The sequence below is a fragment of the Vulpes lagopus genome, chromosome 6 (assembly GCF_018345385.1).
Source record: "Vulpes lagopus strain Blue_001 chromosome 6, ASM1834538v1, whole genome shotgun sequence".
Taxonomy (NCBI): Eukaryota; Metazoa; Chordata; class Mammalia; order Carnivora; family Canidae; genus Vulpes; species Vulpes lagopus.
Window position 1 is genome coordinate 22,736,388 of NC_054829.1, and position 14,758 is coordinate 22,751,145.

Here is a 14,758-nt window from a genome sequence, read left to right on the forward strand (position 1 = left end):
ACTTTTATTTGGTACGTGCCACAATCCTAAAAAGTGCCAGAGGCCTCTGCCAGCCCAGCCGGAAGGACGTCAGAGAACGGGCAAGAGGAGAAGGAAGCCCTCAACCCAGGGCTGTGTAGGAGGCTTGGAACAGCAGCAAAACAGCCCACCACTCCCATGATCACCCACACCAAATGTTTAAAAACTTTGTCTTCCCTACATTTATTTTACTAGTCAGTACTGTTTCTATTTCCTAATGTGGGAAAAATTAGAGAAGGAGACAAACCATGAGAAACTCCTAACTCTGGGAAACAAAGGGTTGCAGAAGGGGAGGTGGAGGGTGGAGGGTGACCGGCATTGAGGAAGGCACTTGATGGGATGAGCACTGGGTGTTACACTATATGTTGGCAAATTGAATTTAAATTTTTAAAAATCTTTTAAAATCTTTAAAAAACTAAAATATTGGGCAGCCCGGGTGGCTCAGTGGTTTAGCGCTGCCTTCCACCCAGGGTGTGATCCTGGAGACCTGGAATCGACTCCCACATCAGGCTCTCTGCATGGAGCCTGCTTCTCCCTCTGCCAGTGTCTCTGCCTCTCTCTCTCTCTCTCTCTCTCTCTCTCTCTCTCTCATAAATAAATAAAATCTTAAAAAAAATAAAATATTTCCTAATGTGGGCAAGTGCTGGGTCTTCCAAAGGCCTTCACCCAGCCATGCCATTGCTTCATTTCTGGAGTCACCAGGAAGCCAACCGGACGTGTTAGAAACAGAGGGGCTGGTCTCCAGCTGAGGGCATGGGGCACGGGCAGTGGCGGTGGCTCCGGATGGGAAACCAGCTGCAGGTGGGAGCCCCCCCAGGTCCCCACTCTCCTGCCCTTGGAGCACTGGGCCCAGGCCGCAGCCTCGCAGCCCCCCACCCCCCCACCGAGGCCTGGCGCCTCCATCCCCACCCCCACTGGGCCCGAGGCGGCCAGGCTGCCCGTCGCCGCCCTTACCCAGGCCCACGCGCGGCGCTAATGATCCATGACGGCGCGGACACCCGTGGCCGACTCCCCCGCGGCTGGCTGCACCGCTCGACCTTCCTCCACCATCCCAAGGGCCGAGGTGCGGGGAGGGCAGCAGGTGGAGCCGGGCTGGCTGCAGGTGCCCCCCCATCCCGGCCCCCAGCGCGGGCAGGCGATCTGCACCCTGCAAGCACCTGCCCAGGTGAGGTGAACCAAGGACACGCGTGAGGACAGCCGCGCGCTCACAGGCGCGCACACACACACACACACACACACACACACACAATGTCGGCCCTGGCTGGGGCCCAGGCGTGCTTTCTGCCAATCCACCCTCCTCCCTGGGTTAATAATGATCAGGCCCGAGGCTGTGCCAGCTGTTCCGGGTGGAAGACAACAGCACCAGCGAGAAGACTGCCAAGCCCATCCCCCAACTCCTAAAACCCCACGCTGCCCACCGACAAGAAAGCAGAGGGTCCCCGGGCAAATTTCCCACGGGAGGGGTCAGTGCCCCTACCCCACGCAGAGGCAGGAACTGTGGCAGAGAGATGGGCCCCTGGCAGCTCCAGGGAGAGCCCGCCCTGCCCCTGAACTGGCCGGGTCAGGTAGCTCTGGGCTCCCAAGTGGGCCTCCCCTCCACCCCCACCTTCATCCTCCTGGCCCAGCCATCTCTCAGCTAACCCTGTTTGCCTTCTGCTTTGTACTTCCGATCGCTTGATGTTATATAGATTTGCTCGTTACTGCCTCTCCCTTCCCTGGCTCTGGCCTTCCTCGTTCATTGCCGCACACGCAGCCCCTACAGCACACCTGACATGCGAGACTCTTTTTTTTTTTTAAGACTTTATTTATTCATGAGAGACACAGCAAGAGAGAGGCAGAGACTTAGGCTGAGGGAGAAGCAAGTTCCATGCAGGGAGCCTGATATGGGACTCGATCCCGGATCCCAGGATCACACCCTGGGCCAAAGGCAGATGCTCAACCACTGAGCCACCCAGGCTTCTCAGACATGCGAGGCTCCTAACTGTGCTGGACACTATGATAGCAATGGCCTCAGCTGAAGAGGACTGCCTGGCCCAGTCACACAGGCCCTTCCCTGGTGGGCCCACATCCCAGCACATCCCTCTGGGCGGCACCCAGGACAGCAGCAGGGGGCAGGTGTAGCTCAGAGCTCCGGTGGGGTTGGCCGAGGAGGCCACGGACGGTCCCCCTGTTGCCCCATTCCCGCATCTCTTCCCCACTTTCCACACGTGTTGGTCCAAGGACACTCCTTAAACAGCCCGCTCCGTGAACTTAGCCTTCGAGTCGCTTGCCAGAAAGCCAGACTGCAACAACCCGCATTTGTGGAGTGATGGGGGAGAAAGAGGGGAAGAAACAAGTAGCTTTGACTTTCCACATCCGAAGATCGAAGATCCTGCCCGAGGGCTTCCGTCCACAGCACAATAGCTTGCTCAGCCCTTGAGCAGGGCAGCAGCAGTGCTAGGGATTTAACGCTCAGGGGACACTCCTCAACCAGTGAGAGCAACACTCATCGATAAATAACCACCCCCACACCCTGGGAGGACAGTACCAAGGCAGGGTCTGCAAGACTCCTCAGAGGTCCCCAGGAAATTCAGCCCTTGCTCCCAGACCCACAGTGGTGATTGATTAATTGTTAATCAATCCCCCCTTTATTTATTGGCTTTTCTTTCTTCTCAGGTCTCCCATTCCCTCACTCATACAACCACACCTGCTTCCAGGGGAATCCAAACTAGGTGAGCCTCCTACTGGGCCCCACAACATCTACTCTTACTTCTTTGCATTTCTGAGAGGCAGCATTGCAGGGACATTTGCCTCCTTTCAGCTTCTTTCATGACACAAAGACATTACTTGTGGGGCTCAATTTATTCTTTCATTTAACAACTATTCATTGAGTGCCTACCACTTTGAGATACAGCTGTGAACAAGAGTCAGGAATCCTTGCCCTCATGGAGCCCACATCCGTCCTACTGTGCCCCCTTTTATCTTTCCCCAACACATATGCCTGCTTCTTTCTCTTCTCTCACTCCTACTTACCATTCATGTCTCAGCTCAAATGTTCCATCCTCAAAGAGATCTTACTGCTCCCCTTCCCCATCAAATCCCCCCACCCCACCCAGCCTGTCCTTTCTCATTACACCTGTCACCAGACTTGTCTCTCCCAATATCACGTCCACCCCACAAGCACAAGACAAAAAAACTCACTACTATCTCGGTGTATCCTCTGCCCTTAGCACTGTGCCTGGTACCTAGTGAATGAACCAGTATATGAAGAGTGAGTGAATGAATGACCTAATAGCACCGTTGTTGTGAGTGAAAGGTAAGGAGAAATGAGAAACTCATCCTTGTAGATGGACAGGGAGAGACAGATGAAGAGAAAATTTTCACAGTACCAGTACGGGTGACTGAGATGACCACAAATTGTGGAGGTCTAGACCACCAGGTAGCAGCCAGAATGTCCATGGGGGCCCAGAGAGAGCAGCCAGGGGGATGCACAGTGAGATGCAGAAGAGGCAGTCAGCCAAACCAAACCATTTAATCCTCCTTCACCATCTCCCAGCCACGGAAGGCAGCAATGGAAGGCATCTCAGGGAACATCTCTCCTCTCGTTTCACAGGTGCGAAAACCAAGACCCAGAGAGGCACCTTGACCTAGTGAAGGTCCTATGATTAGTGACAGGCTTCCATATGCTGAACTCACTGCCCATTGCTTGTTAAAACCTGAGCCTCAGGCTGGCCCATTCCAGGCTGTAGGTACAGCTTCCCCCAGCACTGCCCTCAACCTTGAGCAGTTTATTGTCCAGGAGAGACGGCTTCCAAGCTATAGCTGAGTAATCAGTGACGTGTGGGATGGTCATACTCCTCTTGTAGCCCAGCACTCCCATATTGTCTTTCTCCCACCAAAGGATTGCTCTGAGGAGATCACCCGGACCTCACCTTTCTAGAACCTGTGCTTTGGATTCCAACAACCTTACCCAGGATTGAACCCTTGCTTAATACCTACACGTTCAGGCCTCTTCAGAGAAGCTCAGTGCCCCCAGGTGCTCTGTGCAACCAGATGTGACTCAGACAATAAAGGCAAGCCTCCCCTGATGGACATTTACTGGGCTCTGCCCACCCACTTCGGTTTTTGTCCTAGCAATAAACCTCATCCCAAGCTGACTAGTAGATTGTCAGTGACAACTAGGTAACGTCCCAACTAAAATCTTTTTAAAATCTTGGTCTTCAACATATCAGAAGAATAAGCAAACATACAGAAAAAAATAATAGTTCATATTTATTAAAGGCTTTTTATGTGCCAAGGCCTATGCTAAGCATTATATTGGTTTTAATTTAACAATTGTATGAGGTAGAAAGCTTTATCATCAAACCCATTTACTTATAAAGAAACTGAGGCTCAGTGAAGTCAAGTGACTTGCCCAAGATCACACCACTAGTAAGTGATAGAACTGGAACCCAAGCCCAGATCCATCCAACCTCAAGCACTCAGCTGCCTCCCACCACCAAGCCACTGACCCTTTCCCAGAGACCAACCAGGACTCAGACATGAAAAGGAGCCCAAGTGTGTGCCAGGCACCAACATCTCTACAGATGATGGCATCCCGGAACCAACTGATTATGAAAGCATAAAAAGGCCTGCTGATACCCAGTAAGGGGAAGCGGTGACTACTATCACATATGACACAGAATCACCGTGACCCTATGCCTGCCTCTGAGCTTTGTTCTGGGGCCCAAAGCAAAATGTGAGGCTTGGGAGCGCCCAGCTCCCCTCTCTGCCCCATCCATTTCCTTTCCAGCAGCTCTACCCCACATCCCCTCACCTTCCCCAGCCACACACCACTGACACCACTTCATTGTTATAGACAGAAGTGGCTAGGGAATTAGAGATGTGTCATCCTTCAAGAGCATGCACAGTTTTAAAGTGGATGCAGAAGGAGGCAATACTAAAACAAAGGAATAGTTCCTACCCCACATTAGAATGTCTCAATCAGCTGTAAGGTAATCTGTTACTACTAGCAGTGAAAACATTAAAATTTGTGGATTAAATGTTTTGGAAAACTGAAGTAAATTCAGGATCTTCCCTAAAACCATATCATAGTCACTTGAATTTAATATGTATTCTTGAGTAAAGAGAGAGAGGATGGCATGACAATCAGTTCGCTGGTACCTGCATAACTCACAACCCATTCTGAATATGGCACAACCCAAGTGAATAATTAGGACTGTTATATTATTAGTAATGTGGCATTTAGGAATTCTTATAGCACTTTACTTTCTCCCAGGTTTTTTTTAGACTATATCAAAACCTGAGTATCCCCAGGGGAGTACACTCCCTGACACGGGAGTATCATCCATCATGAACACACAGCTAGGAAAAGAGGCTCTAAAGAAATTGCAGGCTCAGAAGGGCACTTTGTAGAGACAATAGGAAGCTGTGACAGCTTGTAAGGTGCTCCCTGTCTTCATTCAAGAAGGTCTCTAAACCCTGCCTCCTCCATGAACTCTTCCTCCACCAGTGTGAGAGACCTGTCTGGTCCAGGGCCAGAACTCTCCTAGGGCCAGGGGGTCCACCTGCTTCAGTCTGCTCAGCTGCCATACAAAATGCCACAGACAGAGTGGCTTAAACAACAGACTTTTGTTTCTCAGAGTTCTCAAGGCCTGGGAAGTTCAGGTCAAGGTGCCACTGGATTGGGCTGACTTGCAGATGACACCTTCTTGCCATGTCCTCACATGGCCCTTCCTTGGTGTGTGCAAGCAGAGAAAGAGAGAGACGTCTCTCTGTTTCTCCTCTTATCAGGCCACCAATCCCATCATGAGGGCCTCACCCTCATGACCTCACCAACTCACCTACCTCCCAAAGATGCCAGCTCCAAATACCACCACGTTGGGGGTTAGGGCTTCAACATATGAATTTGGGAGGGTCACATTCATTCATTCCATAGCATCAGTGATGGTATAAAGATTGGTCCTCAGGTGACTGTGCAAAAACTGAATCATTCATTCATCAAGCTGATACTTATTAGTATTTATTATATACTGTGCATATACTGATATTAATTAGCACTTATCATATATCAGTGCTCTGCACTGAGATACCAATGGTGATTCAAGCAAATCTAGTTCCTGCTTTCATACAGATAATAGTCTTCAAGATATGACAACCAGAATCTGTGGAGAAGAGAGCACCAGACGTCAGTGTGGGTCTCTACAGAGTTCATTCATTCATTCAACATTCGGCGAGCATGATTGTGTGCTAGACACAGAGAGAAATCGGGCAGACATGGTCTCTGCCCTCAGAGAGCTCACAGTCTAAGACATGGAGGCAGGTTGCAAACACAGTGTGATTAAGTTCTGCAGAGCTGAGTCACAACATGTACATTTAATACTTGTGCATGCAATTATACAGCAAAAAAAGAGAGAGAAAAATCAGATAAATAATAGTGGTTCATCCATTATTCCTCCCAATGAGCAATACTCCAGCATTGGCATGAGCCGGGACGTGAAACTAGTGTGCTTTCCCTTGTATTCCACCTCCCATTATCTCTCTTGGTGTGATCATTGCTTGTTTGACTGATATTCATTCATTATTAAAAAGTCATTTTTTTCTTCACTCAAGGGCCCTAAATTCAAGCCAACCACTTCATCTGGTCATCAGCCAAAGAAGCAGGATTCAGTTTCATAATAGCCCGGGCTAGACTTCTTTTTTCTTTGTTTAATATATTTATTGTTGTAGTACAGTTGACATACAATGTTTATATTAGTTTCAGGTGTACAACATAGTGATTTGACAATTCTGTGCATGACTCAGACTCGTTCTCACCACAATCAGTGAAGTAGGCTGGACTTTGTAGGCTGTGATATACTTTGTAAGTGGCCCGGAGAGTTTATCATTCAAGCCAGGATGCCCCTGAGAGTGAAGTCAAGCAATGTTGATCATTATTAGAACAAGAAGCATAAACTGAAACTGTCCTGAGCAATTCCAGAATGTAACATGTCTATTTATGGGTGACTTAAGGGATTTTTATTTATTTATTTTTTAATCGTGAAAAGAGTTTTTTTAAACAAACAATATGTTTTGTTACGCAGGTATTAAATATAAGAATGTTTTCTAGTTTTAATTTTATTTCTTTAAAAATAGATTAAAGTTCAAAAAAAATAGATTAAAGTTCACAATGAATATTCAAAAAGAAGACAGTGAAAAGTCTCCCTCCAACTCCTGTCCTCAGTCACTTAGTTGCCTGTACAGGAACCAGTGGCCTGTATATACATACACACACACACACACACACACACACACACATCTATATTTTACACAAATAACAGCACAGTATTCACACTGTTCTGTGCTTAGTTTTTCTGTTAACAAAACAGCTTAGAGATAATTTCATGTCAATATGACAAGCTTCCTCCTAATATATGATGCTTACTATTTCACTATATGGATGCACATAATTTAACAGTCTCCATTGATGGATATATAGATTGTTTCCCATCTTCTGCTGCAATGAGTGACCTTGACCATACATCATTTTGTATACGCACCAGTATATCTGTAGGGTAAATTCCTGGAAGTGGAACTGCTGAGTCAAAGGGCGTATCAGTTCAGATTCTGTTTGGTTGCTCATAACAGAAAAGCCAAAATAATGATCACTTAAACAAGATAAAGATTTATTTCTCCCTCAAATAAAAGGAGTCTGGCGGTGGGCCATCCAGAGCCACCATGGGCTTCCAAGTGTCAAGAGGGACCAGGATTCTATCCTTCTGCTCTGCCATCCACTGTTGACTGTGGAGGCCTTCTTTAAGTAAAAGAACACAAAATTACAAATACCTATTTAGAGTGAGAAAAAAATCACAATACATATAAGCTCTTAAAAGCTGGAATAACACAAACATCACAACAGATGGGAAAAGTAGTATTAGAACTACTCAGCTGCCCACCATATCTTTATAATAGGTTTTTTCCCTACTTTTTCTGGCTACATGATCTTTGATCACTTTATCACAGAACAATATTTTGTAATATCTTCTGGAAAATAAATAAAAAGATAATTGAATTTTTCCTTCAGCATGGCTCATTAAAATTTATTACTACTGTAGATAGTTAAAATGCATAAAACATGCAAGACATACTATTTGTAGTACTACTACAGAATTTTCCCTATGAATATAGGAATTCTGATAAAGTCTATGGTTTACAATGCCCATCAAAAAAATACTGGTGTGTCTATAAATATATAAACTAAGTTACTGAGCATGTTCCCAATAGGAAAACACTTTGACCTAGCATCTGTGAATACAAAGTTCTCTACCTATAAGCTTATACATCTTATAAGTGGGAAAATATTACACAAACTATCTTCTGGCTTCATGCATTTTAACCTCTTTTTCTCTTCTGCCGCCAAATACTTCTGATGCTGGGCATAGGACACGTTCACATTGTGGTATGACCCCTGGCTCTGCACCTTCGTGTCATAAAGTCAAGGGGAGCTGGCACAGTGAGCAGTAGGGGTATTCATGGAAGCCATTCCCACAGCAGGATGACTAGCAAATGATAGCAAACCACAGAAGCATATCCACTTAAACACCAACTAAATGCATCCAGAGTTCAACTTCCTCCTAGCTGGATCCCCCAAATTCCCGAGGCCATTCCAATACCAGCCAAGCCAAGGGAAAATGTGACACAAGGAAAAATCAGACTAGAAACAGACAGCAGTCTCAACCATGTGCAGTTGAAATATCTCGCTTCTGCAAAGATGGTTACAAGAACACCTGACCACGTGAACACGCTAGGGCTCTCTCTAAAGGGCTCCGAAGGTTCAGCTCCCTTACCTGCATGGTAAAATGTCCCAAACCAGCAAGGTTCTAGAGTCAGACTTGTCAATCGAACACCCATGATTTGGAAGGTGGAAGGGAGGCAGAAGCCCTTCTTCCTTTGCCAGTGGCAGTTGCTGAGATGTGGTGTCAGCAGATATGAGTTTTTGCACTGGCTATTAGGCTCCATATTCTGCAGTCCATCCATCACCCACTTTGGGTGTACAGGCTGTAGAGGGCAGCTGTGTGGGTCCAACAGCACCTTTCATCTGCTGTTTGTTTGTTTCAATGTCATTTCAATTCTAATTTCACACATGCAGGAAAGGACACAATGAACACCTATGTACTATCGGCCCAGTTGCAGCTATCATTAGTACTTTGCCCTTTCTTTTTTTTTTTTTTTTTTTGGTTCATAATTGAATCATGCCATGGTAAATTAAAAAGATCATTAACAATTCACCTCAAAACACATATCCCCAGACAGTAGAGATACTTTTTCAGTTAACAAGACTGATAATATCCCTAACAAAAGTAGCAAATAATTCCCTAATATTACCTAAAAGTCACTAATATTCAAATTTCTACAATTCTCCTAAAGATATTTTTTGTAGCTGTTTCTTTGAAACCAGGGCCCAATAGGTTTCATGCAATGTATTCCTTCGTTCTGCGTCTTAAGTCTTTTCTTATTTAGGACAACCCCCCTCATGACATTGACTCTGAAGAGATCAGGCCAGCTGTCATGTTGAGTGTCCCACATTCTAAATACGTCTGTTTCCTTATGCTGTCATTTCGTTATCCCTAGTATTTCCTGCAAAATGAGGTAGATCTAAAGGCTTGGGGGTTTTTCAGGGCAGATTTACTGAGGTATAATTTATATATAGTAAACATCATCCCTTTTACTTTACTGTTCTATGCGTTTTGACAGATACAAGCAGTCATATAACCTAAAAGCTTGGTTTGATTCAGATTTAACACCACTGGTCAAAATACTTTAAAGTGATGCTGTGAACTTCCTATTAAACTTCTTATCACATCCTCAGGTAATGTCTAGTTGTTCCACTATTAATGATACTAATTTTGAACACCGGGTTCCTGTAGCTTTCTGATCTCTGAATGCGTATTAGTTTTCTATTGCTGTGCAACAAATTACTACAAACTTGGAAGCTTAAAGAAACACCTACTTATTAGCTCACAGTTCTGTAGGTGGGAAGTCAGGTGTGGTGTCGCCAGTTTCTCTGCTCGGGGGTATCACAAGGTTCAAATCAAGGTGTCAGCAGGCTACATTGTGATCTGGAGCTTGGGCTCCTCTTCTAACCTCATTAAAGTTGTTGGTGAGATTCAGTTCTGACTGACCTTGGCTATCAGGGGAAAATAAGACTAGCATTACTCAGTGGAGACCTGAGAGGCATATGTCTGGAACCACAGGATTCTTTGGAGTGCCTACTTGTACCTCTATGTCCATTAGGAAACATTAATGGACAACTACAGTAACCAAATATGAGCAGAACTACCAAGAGAGTATATCCTTCAGGAAGGAACACCAGATAAAGTGCCCCAAACAGCTGAATGCTGGTTGAGGGCAAAAGGAACAAGGGATAGATGGCAGAAGAAGGAAGTCATAATAAGCAAAATATAGTAAATATGCAAATATGCATATATATTCTCCCTTGCTTTGTTAGGTATTTTCTTTCTCTTTCTTCCTCCTATTATTTTATGTTAGTGGCAGCTGATCTTATACTTTAATCTTTAGAATATCAAATAGATTGTGACTGAACAAGAAGGGAAAAGCATGTCAGCCAGAGATGGGCATCATGACTAATGAGTCCTTGGATCTTTCTTCTCTGGGGAGAGAATGGCTACCTTGCGGGCAGTATTTTTTTTTTTTAACTATGCTTTCTTTTAGATAGAAATATGTTGTGGTTGTGTTGTCGCTGTTGGAAATTTAACTATGGACAAATGCTGGGAAACCAAAGGGCTGGATCATATGAGATGCCATCTCCTGTCACTTGGCACCCCCTTTCAATTCCCTCCTATACTTTCCCATAGGGAGATAGGATATAGATCACAGGGGATAGAAACTCAGAAACTACACTGCCCAGACAGCCTTCCCAACTTGGATACAAATCAGCTTTTGCCTATGAGATGTGCTCAGAGTGAGACATAAAAGTCTGAAGGGGGTTGAAGCCATTCTTAATCTGGTGCTAATGGTAGCTGACACATACAGGCTTTGGCCACAGTAAGTTTTGCAGTAGCCAGCCTATCACTGGGGTGATAGGGTTACAAGGCAGCTGTGACTTCCTAGTCTTTGGGTGGCAGCGATGGCTCTCCAGACCTCTTGATCACAGCCTAGGGCACTATAACCTATAATCCTAACTTTTGCTCTTTCAGTCCATCCAATGGGTTTTTCCTATCATCTGAGTGCCTATATTATAACACTTTCTGCTTGAAATATCTAAGATGGTTCTGATTCCCTGAACTGAATGCTGATAGACTCTTCCATGGAGTTTGTACCAGTCTGCATTTCCATCCGCAAAGTCGGAGAGTGTCTCTTTCCCTCACAGCCTATGCAACACAGTGTATTGCTAAACTTTTTGTCTTCAAACTAATCTCTTAGGTGAAAAGGTAACTTAGTGTAGTTTTAGTTTACATTTCATTCATTCAGTGACAGTGAACATCTTTTCACATGTTTAGAAGCCATGAGGATTGTTTTTCTTGCATTGTGCAACCAGCTCCCTGTCACGTGGCTGTAACCACAAGGCCTGGACCTCAGGCCCCTAATCATACCAGGTCACCAAAGACCTCCATATCACCAAATCCAATTATCAACCTTTGATTCTTTTATTTATACTACCAGCAACATTTAATAAAAATGGTCATGCCTCTTCTTTGAGACTCTTGCTGCCCTTGACTTCTAGAGCTCATACTGTGCTCATTTTCCTCCTAATTCATGGTTCCTTTTGTATGTTCCATCTCATCTCCCCAACTCTGTAGCATCCCCAACTCTGTTGCCTTGGGCCTCAGGCCTTGGGCTTTCTCTATTGATACCCATTCACCTGTGATCTTGTTCAGGCTCATGGCTCTCAACCATTTCTCCACAAATGGTCCCAAATTTACATCTGTAGCTCCAATCTCTCCCCTACTTGAAATCCCCACTTGGATGTTTAAAAGTCATCTCAAACTAACCATGTCCTAATAAAACTCAACTCCTCCCTTCCAAAAAATAGAACCTTCTCCTCCCATTATTCCCTGTCTCAATTAATAACATAGCACCATCTCACCAGTCACCCAGGCCACAAACCAAGCAGTCCTCCCTGATTGTTCCCTCCCATAGCCCCTCATCCAATCCTCAGAAACCAATCAGATCTACTTTATTTTTAAAAATTATTTTATTTATTTGAGAGAGAGACAGAGAGAGCATGGGGGGAGGTAGAGGGCAAGAGAGAGAGAGAGACAGACTCCCCACTGAGCAGGGAGCCCAATGTGGAGCTTGATTGATACCAGGACCCTGAAATCATGACCTCAGCTGAAGTCAGATGCTTAAAAGAATGAGCCACCCACTTGCCCTCAGATCTACTTTAAAGGTCTATCCAGAATATGATGCTCACAGCCCCATCATGGGTCCTGGCTTAGTGTAGTGGCCTCCAGATGATTTCCCTGCTTTCACTCTGGTTCCCTACCAGCCATTCACAGCATACCTGCCAAAATGATTCCATTAAAACATAAGTCACATCAAGTCACTCCAATCAAAACACCCCACTGGATTCCCATATTATTCTTAGAGATAAGATTGGAGATGTGTTGGCCAGGAGGCCAGATGAAGAAGGGCTTGGGAGGCTATTGTAAGAGGTGACAGAGGAGCTGGTTGCACAATGCAACTTGGGAGGCTATTGTAAGAGGTGACAGAGGAGCTGGTTGCACAATGCAACTGTCACCTCTTACAATAGCCTCCCAAGCCCTTCTTCATCTGGCCTCCTGGCCAACACATCTCCAATCTTATCTCTACTGCTTTCCCTTTCATATCCTCTACTCTAGCTACACAAGCCTCCTTGTACCACACCAAGCACATGCCAGCCTCAGGGCTTCTGCACTTGCTTTGCCCAGAATGATCCAGACAGCCAAGCTGCTGGCTCCCTCATCTCCTCAGTGGTCAAATGCTATCTCATGTTTATTTAATAGTCATTTCTGCCCTCCCTCTAGAGAGTCCTACCCCCCTTCCTTGTTTCTCATCATAGCACTTATGATGATTTGAGCTTCCATCTGCCACCATCACAAAACCCCCTCCTCCCAGCTAGGAATGTAAACTCCATAAGAATGAGGACTTCAGGCTATCTATTTATTGCTAAATCCCTAGCACCTAGAACAGTGTTTGGCACATAAATATATAAATACCTATATGAATAACTCACTGAACAAAACTAATATGTAGCCTGTCGGACATTCATGTCACTAGGACCAGGAGATGTAGATGTAGATGTAGGCTCCCAGGGAAGCCATGGGAGTAAGTGAAATTACTTTTGAGGGAGAAGGTAAAACTGTAGATGGGAAATACTAATTCACAAGCCATTGTAGGTGTCAAAACTAGAAATGAGGAGTTTAGTGAGAACAGGACAAAAATGCTGTAGGACATATAAGGGTTAAGAGTAATAGCTAGAGTGTAGGGGTGCCTGGGTGGCACAGTTGGTTAAGCATCCAACTCTTGGTTTCAGATCAGATCCTGATCTCAGGGTCATGAGATCAAGCCCCACCATAAGCTGTGCTCAGTGAGTAGTCTGCTTGAATTTCTCTGCCCTCTCCCTATGTCTCTCCCTCCTGCTCACTCTCTCTCTCTCTAAAATAAATAAATAAATCTAATAAGAAAGGGTAATAGCCAAAGTATAAAATATGCCAGGTACCTTATATGTATTACAAGAACTATACATTCAAAACCGTTAGTATTCATAATTTGACAACTAAGTGAGTACAAAAGGTTTAAGAACTTGCCTGGGGGCATTAAGCAAAACTAGGGTCAGAAGCTGGACTTTAGTCTTTGTGTTTTTACTATAACTGTGCTATAACTGCTTTAATGTGAGCTGATCAGGACCGTGTCAAGGTTGTGGAGGATGCTATCTCCAATCACCATCTCCGTGCTCACCAAGAAATACAGGAGGGCATCCTTAGAGTGAGACATGGTGGCCTTTTAAGGGGGCTAAAACGTGTTACCAGAATGAGCTCTGGGCAGAGGACCAGCATGGGCTCTTGTCCTGGCTTTGCCACTAACTCTCAGGAACTTCGGCCTACTTACTGCATATTCTGACTGTCCCCCACCTCATTGTGCAAAGAGGGAGCCAGCCACATAATCTGGCAAGTTCCTTCCGGCTTAGAAATCCCACAGTCTACAATCAAGGCACCAACTCCATTTACAAGTCAGATAAGCACATCCTACAGATGCACCTTTCCCGTAACACCAGCTACAAGGCCGTAGGGAAAAATCAACAAATAATTAGGGCCTGCTAGACAGACATTTCTGATGGAATCAGAAGCTCTAAGAACTAGGACTTGGGAAAGGGGGGCTATGGAGAAGACTGGGCACCTTTCAGGGTGGCACTGCACATTTTGGATACATGTTCATTATCAGGGTTCCTCTTCTTTTGGTATTATAATTATTAAACTAGTGAGCAAAACCAGAGATTCCACATGTCAGAGGAGAGGCCAAGAATAAAATTTACTTTCTGAAAACCTAGATTGTAAAAGACATAATGCTAAAAAGGAGGAATTTTTAGACATACACATTCATCTATAAATACATCGAAGCTTGTGTTGACTTTCCACACACACCTGTCCATTAACCGTGCTTATGTGCACATGCCTGTACACATGTTCACACGGGCACATCTCAAAGTACGTGTGTATCTATATATACCCACAGGAGTGGCCAGATATATATTTATATATTGGAGCCTGGCTCTTTAAAATGG